At 36.1% G+C, this 9,749-nt stretch overlaps 1 pseudogene; it reads left to right on the forward strand.

The window, feature by feature from the left end:
• The first annotated feature begins 8,470 nt into the window (after window positions 1-8,470).
• LOC100992877 (ribonucleoside-diphosphate reductase subunit M2-like) lies at window positions 8,471-9,122 on the forward strand (annotated as a pseudogene).
• The last annotated feature ends 627 nt before the right edge of the window (window positions 9,123-9,749 follow it).

A 9,749-nucleotide genomic window follows, 5' to 3' on the forward strand; every position in this document is an offset into this window, starting at 1 on the left:
AGAATGCAAAAGGCATGGGAGATTTTAGTGTTATGGAAAAGTTTTGATTTCGTAGATCCTTTAGAAAGATCTCAGGGACCACCAGTCATCTCTAGACCACACTTTGAAAACAGATATCCTACACTATACTGTCTCTTGATATTAATGTTGGATGCTGGTGTAATATTAATTGTGCTAATATTTCTTCTTCAGCTTCAAGACAATTATTGCTAAGTTACTCCCCAAGTCTCTGGTGAAGTGTTTGAATGCAGAACTTGTTTTGCAGCCTGACAGATCTAAACGCTCCCAAATGAACAGACAGTAAGCAAAACAAACTGTTCGAACTCTTGCAATTTGCTTGCTCCCTCCCTGCTGAAGATTTCTGGCTACCTTACTTCAAAGGGAACACAGTGTGAGGAGAGCATCTGTGGGAAGAAGATAGCAAGACGAATATGGCAACTAAAGAAACCTCGACTTGAAACGTTTTTGCAAAATGCCATGATACTTATGCACTGGGACATGGTGTCATTGGGATGGGTAAAAAGAAACCAGAACACTACAGTTGGCAATGATGTCAGAACACCTTAACCCATCTGAAGTCTTTTCTGCTGCTTTTTTCCTAATCTGCTCTTGTACCCTACCATTGGATAAAGTTAAAGAGAAAACTCTGACATTTGAAATAAGTCTGAATCAATCACCACTTTTAGCTTTGCAGTAGATTCAGTCTCAAACTTTACTACAAATGCTCACCACTAAATTGAGGAATTTTCTCTTTAGCTATGGCTAATATCAAAGCTAGGGAATTGACAATGTGCAATAAAATACTATAAGAGACTTCATGAATATATTAGATTTAAAACAAAACTGGATCAAATAAGTGTTAAACATTCAGCAGAGCTAATGGGAAAAAATCAATCAATTAATAGTATAAGAAATTTGAAGACCAGACGGAAAAAAAGACTCTGAAACTTTAATTTTGTGGATGGAATTAAATCAAAACTGAACATAATTAATTTTTCCTTTGCATTTTATAACCCAAATAATTTCCCAAATCTAGTTTATATCTCGAAACAGGTATTCCTATACTTCTCAATTTTCGTTTAACCTAGTTTAATAATAGCTACTGTTTATGGAGGGCATAGCATTTGTCAGGGACTTTAACACGCACTTTTTTACATTCTCTCTATTTTTCATAAAATTACTGAAGGAAAGCTGTCATTATTCCTATTTTACAGCTCGGAAAATTGAGGCTCAGAGCTATTAAGTGCCTTGACCAAGATCAGATGTGAGAACATAGAGGAAATAAGATTCAAGATTCAAGCCTGGATTGTTCATTTCCAAAGCCAAGGTATCATGTTGCTTCCTCCTTACATTTGTGCATTTGGGATGACTTTGAACGGGGCTTTATACAATTTTATTAATTTATGCTAAAATTTCTAGCCTTTCTTGACTGTAAAGGTATAAATCATGAATGGCAAATAATGTTCTTATTTCCTTTGATGCTTTATGCTCTAAGATTTGACCTAGGTTTGTTTTAACTCCTTAACTTTTATCTGTGGGAAGTCCTTCAATTGCATTAATGAAAGGTCAGGCACACAAATTTTACCAAAGAGTACTATCTATGGCAGAAATACTTAAACATGCAAATAACAGCCATGCTTCCTAGTTTTCTAAGCCAAAATCCTGCCTAGCAATTAGTATGAAGTATATACTTCAAAGGAAAACACTTCCAGAGCTGTGGCAACATAATCGCTTACTAGGGCTGCCATAACAAAGTATTACAAACTGGGTGGGTTAAAACAACAGAAATCTACTCTCTTATTGTTTTGAAGGATAGAAGTCTGAAGCCAATGGATGGATTGGGTCCTCTTTCCTCTGAAAGGTCCTAGGGAAGGATTATTTTTTACCTCTTGTTAGCTCTCGTGATTGCTGGTAATCCTTAGCATTCCTTGACCTGCAGTTGTATCACTCTAGTCTTTGCCTTAGTTATCACATCTTCTTCCACCTGTGTGTCTCGGTGTCTTCATATGGCATTTTCCTCTGTGTGTGTCTGTATCCCAATTTCCCTCTTCTAATAGACACTAGTCAGTTGATTAGGGCCCACCCTAATCCCGATGAACAAATTCTGGGGAAACACTAATCAAACCACTATAGACAGCTCAGATAATTAAAAGAGAGAAGGCCTCAGGTGAAGGATTCCTATAGCATTTGTTTCTTGGAAGTTCCAGGAGTGGGCTCTAAGAACCTGGCTATCATTTCATAAATACCCTTCTTTGCAAAGAAAATTAATTGTTGAGTAATCCCCATGTCAATTTTTGTCACATCAAGATAATCACCCTGTCCTATACTCCTCCTGGGCACATGTCTTTATCTGAATAATTTTATTTGATTCTTAGTCCATTATTGTATCTCTCTCAACTAGAAAGTAAGTTGTTTGAAGGCCAAAAAGAGTACCTGTCACATAGACACTCGGTAAATGCTTGGTAAATGATTGGATGGATGCTGAGATGAATTCTGGCTTTTAAAACGTGACCTTGATTAGAGTGTTCACCCATGCTGTTCTTTCTACCTCCATTTACTAATTCGCCAAACATTGACTGATCATATGCTATTTACCAGGTTCTACATTTAGCACTGAGGATACAATTGCAAGCAAAAGCAGATTTATATTCCCATATATCCTAGAACTTGCAGGTTAATATGGATTGATCATTGACACTCTAAAGGATTGCTCATAAACAAAATATTTGCAGGGCATCTGCAATACATCTAGATCTATGGTTGTATCATGGGTACATACATAATCATAAGACTTAGTCCTTGTCCATCTGCTGCTTAGAAACCACCTTTGAATACAAAACTAAAATAAAAGTTAAGAGCTAAATAATGTGAAATGGTGCCTACATTCAAAGTGACCAAAGAAAAATAGACATAGTCTTATTTGTTGGTGAAAATGGGACTGGAAGTTAATATTCTGACTAGGCAGAGGGGACATTCCGGGACTACAAATCTGACTTGGGCAATGGGATCAAATATACTTAAATATCAAGTTAAGTAAGTCAAATACAATGATTTTACATATTTTGACTGAGCAAATGATATTTAAAAGGGAGTTATTTTAGAGATGATTCCGTGATGGTTTACAAAATAGAGTGAAGACAAAAACCAAGATCCATAATGATCCTAACAACCTGGACTGATAGGCTGAATAAAATAAACAAGATAAATTCTAAGAATAATAAATTAATTTTTTTATATTTAGATTGCTTACACGAAATAGATTTTCAATCAGTGACTATAAGGTGAAATGGAGGAAACTCTTTGTCTAACAAAGTTAATCACAATATCCAGTGGTGTTCTCCAGTTGTCTTCTTAGCATCCAATGCAAGTAGCTGCTACAATAATAAAAAATCAGATCTCAGAGTATTAAATTAATAATTCTTCTGTTATTGTGGCTAGTCAGGCCACAGTTCAAAGACTGTTTATACCTGAGCTCTGCCTTTTAAAGGGCATGTACATACTGGAGTGCATCTAGATGAGAAAAGCCAGGATACTGTGTAATTGGGAAATTATAAGGGAAACGGTTAAAGAAAATGAACAAATATACTGTGAACAAGTATAAGTAAGGGTGATTATTATTATCAATATTCAAGAGGCATAATGTGGAAAAATAATAGATGTGTTGAGGGTTTTTCCAAAAATGTAGAGTTGTGTATGCAAAAGGGCATGGCCTCCAGAACCAGTCAGACATGAATTCCTGCTTCTACTATTATTAGCTGTCATAATTGAGATAAATTACTAAACTTACTTTAAGTTAGATTAGTTTCTTAATCTATAAATTAAATTTAAAAAGGAAGCATGCCTTTCTCCCTCACAGGGTTGTTGGATAATTAAAATAAATAATAAAATGAAACAAAACAAAACAAAAATAGGGAAAGCTATTACATTTAAGATAAAAACAAATATGAGGCAGATTTAGTCAACAAAGTAAGAATACTTGAGCAATCTGAGCTTCTCCAAGTCCATACATCTATTCATTCATTCAAAAACAATTTTATAATCTCCAATGTGACTAGTACAATACTAGGCCCTAGTGATGCAACAGTAAATAAAGCAGACCAAGATGCTGCCTTGATGGAGCCAACATTCTAGCAATGGAAACAGACAATAAACAACCATATATAAAATATAATTCCAGGCAGTGATAAGTGCCATGAACAAACTAAATAAGGGTAAAGGTCTTGGTGCTATAAGAACATTTTGGATTGTATGGTCAGCATAGGCCTCTAAGGAGATGACATTTGAACAGAGTTATAAATGAAGTGACAAAGTGAGCCAATGGAGTATCTGGGAGAGGTGCTTTAGCCAGAGAAAGACTTTCATGTGCATAAACCCTAAAATGGGAATAAGCTTCGTGTGTTGAGCAACAACAATAAGGACACTATGGCGAAAGCAGAGTCAGTGAGGGCATGTTGATAGAAAAAGGTAAGGAAGATTGCCAGGGGCCAGATCATGCAGGGCTTTGTAAGCTGCTTAGGAGATTGTATTTTACTGTGAACAAAGTGTTGATGAGATATAATCTGATAAATATTTTAAAATCTCAAGCTGTATATTTGGATGCGGGTAGCAAAGATCCCAAATAAGATAGTTGTTTATTTCTTTCTGAATTGAATGTGTGGGCTGGTGTCCTAGCTCTGCTCCATTAAATTGTCAGGATTGGTATGCATGTGTGGTATTCTTTAGTGTCAAGGAACCAGGATCATTTTATCCTGTGGCTTTCACATACTTAGGAAGTTGCCTTCATCTTTGTAATTGACAGCATTATGAACAAATTTTACAGAAACAAAGAGGTGAAGAGGTGATTAAATCTTCCTGAGAGACTAGAGGATATTTCAAAAAGCAAGAGATGATTTAGATTGGGCCTCTGAAGGTTAGAATTTCACAGGGTGGGGAATTAAGAAACAATTATACTTAGATGTATATCAGTGCATGGTGGGTGGGGAGAGAGACATCTATTATGGCCACAATAAAAGTTACATTAAGAAGTGATAGGAGACAAAGCAATATGCATTTTTTTTTAGTTTCTGTTATGTTTAAAGTTCCATGATAAGAAAAGCGATATAAATGATAAAGGGATAGTTTCAATAAAAACGGATTTAAGCATAATAGAGGACATATATGTGTGCATATCATTACAACAAAGTAAGGTATTCATCATTATGGAGACACAGAAGAGAGAGAGATTGTCTATCTTGTTTACGTGTTGCTTTTTTTTGTTTACATGCCTTGACCTGTTCACTTCTATGCACCTCACTAGAATGTGAGCTCCTTGAAGGCAGGGGTCATTTATTAACACATATTTATTGAGGTGACAAAAATTGTTTTAGGTGCTGGGATGTATCAGGAAATATAATTTCATTATTTTAAATATGTAAATTAATTTTTAAATTATATTGCCTTTTTTATTATTTAGGCTTTCCACATTGGAACATGAGAACAACCCCACTGGAACATCCTTTTAATCAAGTCACCTTTTATATGCCAAGGAAGCATTTTGAGTTTCTTCATGTAGATCCTAAATTTATTCCCAGATGTTCCAATGGATTTGTATATATTTTCTCTTTATAAAGGTACTCTAAATGTAATTGCTTTTTGAAAATTAATTATACTCATATAATCACACATTCAATCATTTAATAGTCAGTGACTTCTATGTTGTACCAGATACTTTTGTGGGTGGTATAGATACAGCAGTGAACAAAATAAAAAGAAAATATGTGCAGCTTACCTTCGTGGAGCTTATATTCTAGTAAGGTTCAGAAAAATATACGCAATGAATAGGTAAAACAGGGTGTGTGTACAGTGCGTGTACAATGATATGCTTCAAGGAGCAAGAAAAAGGAGGGAAGAGAGATAGAAGTGGCAGGTGTGTGTTTGTGTTCGGGGAGGCGGGAAGGATGTTGGTGAGAGTGGGAGTGTTTTATTTTTTATTTTATTTTTTTGACCATATAATTTGGTTTTATTAACTTTAAGTAACAATTAAAAAATAGAAGGCCAGGCGTGGTGGATCACGCCTGTAATCCTAGTACTTCGGGAGGCCGAGACGGGAAGATTGCCTGAGCTCAGGAGCTGGAGACCAGCCTGGGCCACACAGTGAAACCTCCTCTCTACTCAAATACAAAAGTTAGCCGGGCGTGGTTGTGTGCGCCTGTAGTCCCAGCTACTCAGGAGGCTGAGGCAGGAGAATTGCTTGAACCTGGGAGGCGGAAGTTGCAGTGAGCCAAGATCGCTCCACTGCACTCCGGCCTGGGCGACAGAGCAAGACTCCATCTCCAAGAAAAATAAAAATAAAAAAAAGGTCTCATGGGAATTTAAAAATTGACTACAAAATAAATAACGAAGAAAACTGACAATAGAACAGGTCAAATGTCAAACAACCAGTATACAATACAATCAATTAACAAAGGTGATCAAAATTTAATTCTTTCATGCAATGTCTCAGCATTTTTTTCCAAACATAAAGCCAGATTAATTCAAATTAGCCCTCTTAAGAATATATATTAGTTCATACTTCCTTCTGAAATTAATATTTGGATGGAAAATATATTAATAACTTGTAGACTATACTATGAAGTTCACGACTCCACCACATGATGCTCACATTTAGACAAATGCTAGAATTATAACACACTACCTGGTGAGTATTTCAAAGTATAAACTACAGGTAAAATCTAAAAAGAAATAAATAATAAAAAATGTTTTCTAAAAATGATGTAATAAATATAAATGAATTAACTCAATAGTACCTACTTACACATAAATTAAACAAAACAAGAAAAAACAACCTTCAGAAGATACAACTTCAGTCCTGATTTTACCATTTAACAGAAGCAAGATCTTAGCTGGCTCATTTTGTTCAAGGATGACTTGAAAATTTACAATACCACCTTAGCTCCCACGTATAAAACACACTTCAAGGGTTTTTTCATATGAACTAGAAGTCGGGGAAAACAAAATATGAGAAATAAAATGATAGGGCCCCTCACACATACTAAGACCCAGAACATGCCTAAATTTCCATTTTTTTAAATTTTTTTAATTTTTATTTATTTATTTTTTTTAGACGGAGTCTCACTCTGTTGCCCAGGCTGGAGTACAGTGGCTTAATCTCGGCTCACTGCAAGCTCCTACAGGCGCCCACCACCACACCCAGCTAATTTTTTATATTTTTAGTAGAGATGGGGTTTCACCGTGTTAGCCAGGATGGTCTTGATCTCCTGACCTCGTGATACGCCCGCCTCAGCCTCCCAAAGTGCTGGGATTACAGGCGTGAGCCACTGTGCCTGGCCGAACAAGCCTAAATTTCCAATGATGTAAGTTAGAATCTTCTTGCCCTGAAAGATACCCCTTTATCTTTTATCCAACTCTTATCCCATAGTACTCTACCTCATGTGGGGCATGGAATCTCATGACACTCTACCTAGACTACAGGATAAATAAATAACAACCTGTCTTTTATGTGGTACCAACCGACTAATACCTAAGTATGCACAGGATTGATTTTAAAGTTGAAAAAACAGTATTTCAATTCATTAAAGAAAGTAAAACTTAGAAATTACATGTTTAGTCTACACGAGTTTAATTACTTTAGTTATTTAGTAAATTTCAAATTAATTCCCGTTGGTGGTCAATAGAATACTTTGTATTTGGTGTAGAAACCAAATAAATTAGGCTAGTACCTTGACAGGACAAACAATGTTTGTGGTTGTAAAGCAAAAATTTTATATACATATTAGTTAAGTAAACTTTAAAATCTGTTTGGAGCAGTGGGCTGCATCTTTCAACTGCCTGCGCTAGGATGTGAATGTTTAATCCTACTGGCCCAAGCTCACTAGAGGGTTGCCACTCACTTTAAAGCCAAGACTACCACTGTCACTGCAATCCCACAAAAGCGAAAACTGGACAAGCTTTTTTAAAAGAATTTGAGTAGCTTTTGTCTTAAAATTTCTCTCTTTCTAGGTGATACCACTAGCATTATAAATCAACGGTATTGATTGTGAGGTAACTATACAGTTTTAAAGATGCTGTTAATGAACACTATGGACAATTGATGGTGTAGCTAGTTGATACACTTCTTTTCGATTAGAGGAAAAAAATCAGCAAAATAACAGCATATATTAAGCTTATTTAGAAGTCGGCATCCAAAGTAAAAGAATTATCTATCGCACTTGATATCACTGTCATCTTTTGATACTCACCTACTCTCTTCTCAAAGAACTTAATCTTTCCTTGCAGTGAAATACTCTCCATTAAGTCTTAAAACCCAGTTCCAACGTAAGTCTGTCGGCCACAAACTCAATGTATTACTTCATTAAAGTGCAGTTCATCCTAATGAGCTTCACTGGCAAGTCCTCAGTGAGGAACTCATGTTCTATCCTAGCAGCTTTGATAATTACTTACTTTACTATCTGCTCTGATGGTCTGTCATGATATTTGGAAAATGTAAAAGAAAGTAGAGGTTTCTTTCTGGATGGCCCAGGAGGTGGACCTGTCCAAGGACATTTGGCACTGGGAAGCCCTGAAGCCTGAGTAAAGATATTTTATATCCCATATTCTGGCTTTATTTGCAGCATGTGATGGGATAATAGATGAAAACTTGGTGGAACAATTTGTTCAAGAAGTTCGGATTACAGAAACCTTCTGCTTCTATGGCTTCCAAATTGCTATAGAAAACATACATTCTGAAATAAATAATCTCCTTATTGACACATATTAAAGATAACAAAGAAAGGGAATTTCTCTTCAGTGCCATTGAAACGATGCCTGTGTCAAGAAGAAGGCAGGTTGGGTCTTGTGTTGGATTGGGAACAAAGACGTTACCCATGGAGAACGTGTTGCATGCAGCCTTTGCCTTGGTGGAAAGCACCTTCTTTTCTGGTTCTTTTGCATTGATATTCTGGCTCAAGAAACAAGGACTGATGCCTGGCCTCACATTTTCCAATGAACTTATTAGCAGTGATGAGGGTTTACACTGTTACTTTGCTTGCCTGAGTGGGTGTGTTTTAAAGTTAGTCAGTAATGCCTTCTTGAGTAGAAAATATGTGGGCAATGACTTAGAGAATGTGAGAGAGTCAACAATTTGAATAATATCTAAGGGAGGAAGAGTGTTTTTAACAGAGGGAACAGCAAGTGGTGTCTCGAGACAAAGGTTTGACTGGTCATTTCAATAAATAGCAAGAAGGCCATTGTGTCTTATGCTGAGTGGGGATGAAGTGGGAAGCTGTAAGGGATATGGACAATGAAAAATTTATGGCAAAATTCTAAGGGCCTTAAAAGCTATTGTAAAAACTTTGGTTATTTTGTTGAGATGGGTAGCCAGAAGAGAAATCTGAGCAGAAGAATTACATGAACGTATGTTTATTTGTAAAGGATCACCTAGCTAATGTGCTGAGAATAGATGTTGGAGAGAGTTTTAAGTACAGAAGCAGGGTGACATTAGAGATGCTATTGCAATAATCCAAGAAAGAGAGGATAGTGTCTTGGTCTAGGCTGGTAACAGTGGAGATGATGATAAGTGGCCATATTATGTATATGATTTGAAGCCAGAGACAATAAAATCAGCTGATGGATTAGATGTGAGATACTAAAGAAAGAATGAAATCAAATATGAATGCCTCCCAGGAGTTTGGACTGAATTATTAGAAGAATAGTATTGCAATTACTTGTAATAGCCAAGTTGGGGGAAGGATCTTATTGGGCAGGAAATTTCT

This window comes from Pan paniscus, chromosome X (genome assembly GCF_029289425.2).
Source record: "Pan paniscus chromosome X, NHGRI_mPanPan1-v2.0_pri, whole genome shotgun sequence".
NCBI lineage: Eukaryota > Metazoa > Chordata > Mammalia > Primates > Hominidae > Pan > Pan paniscus.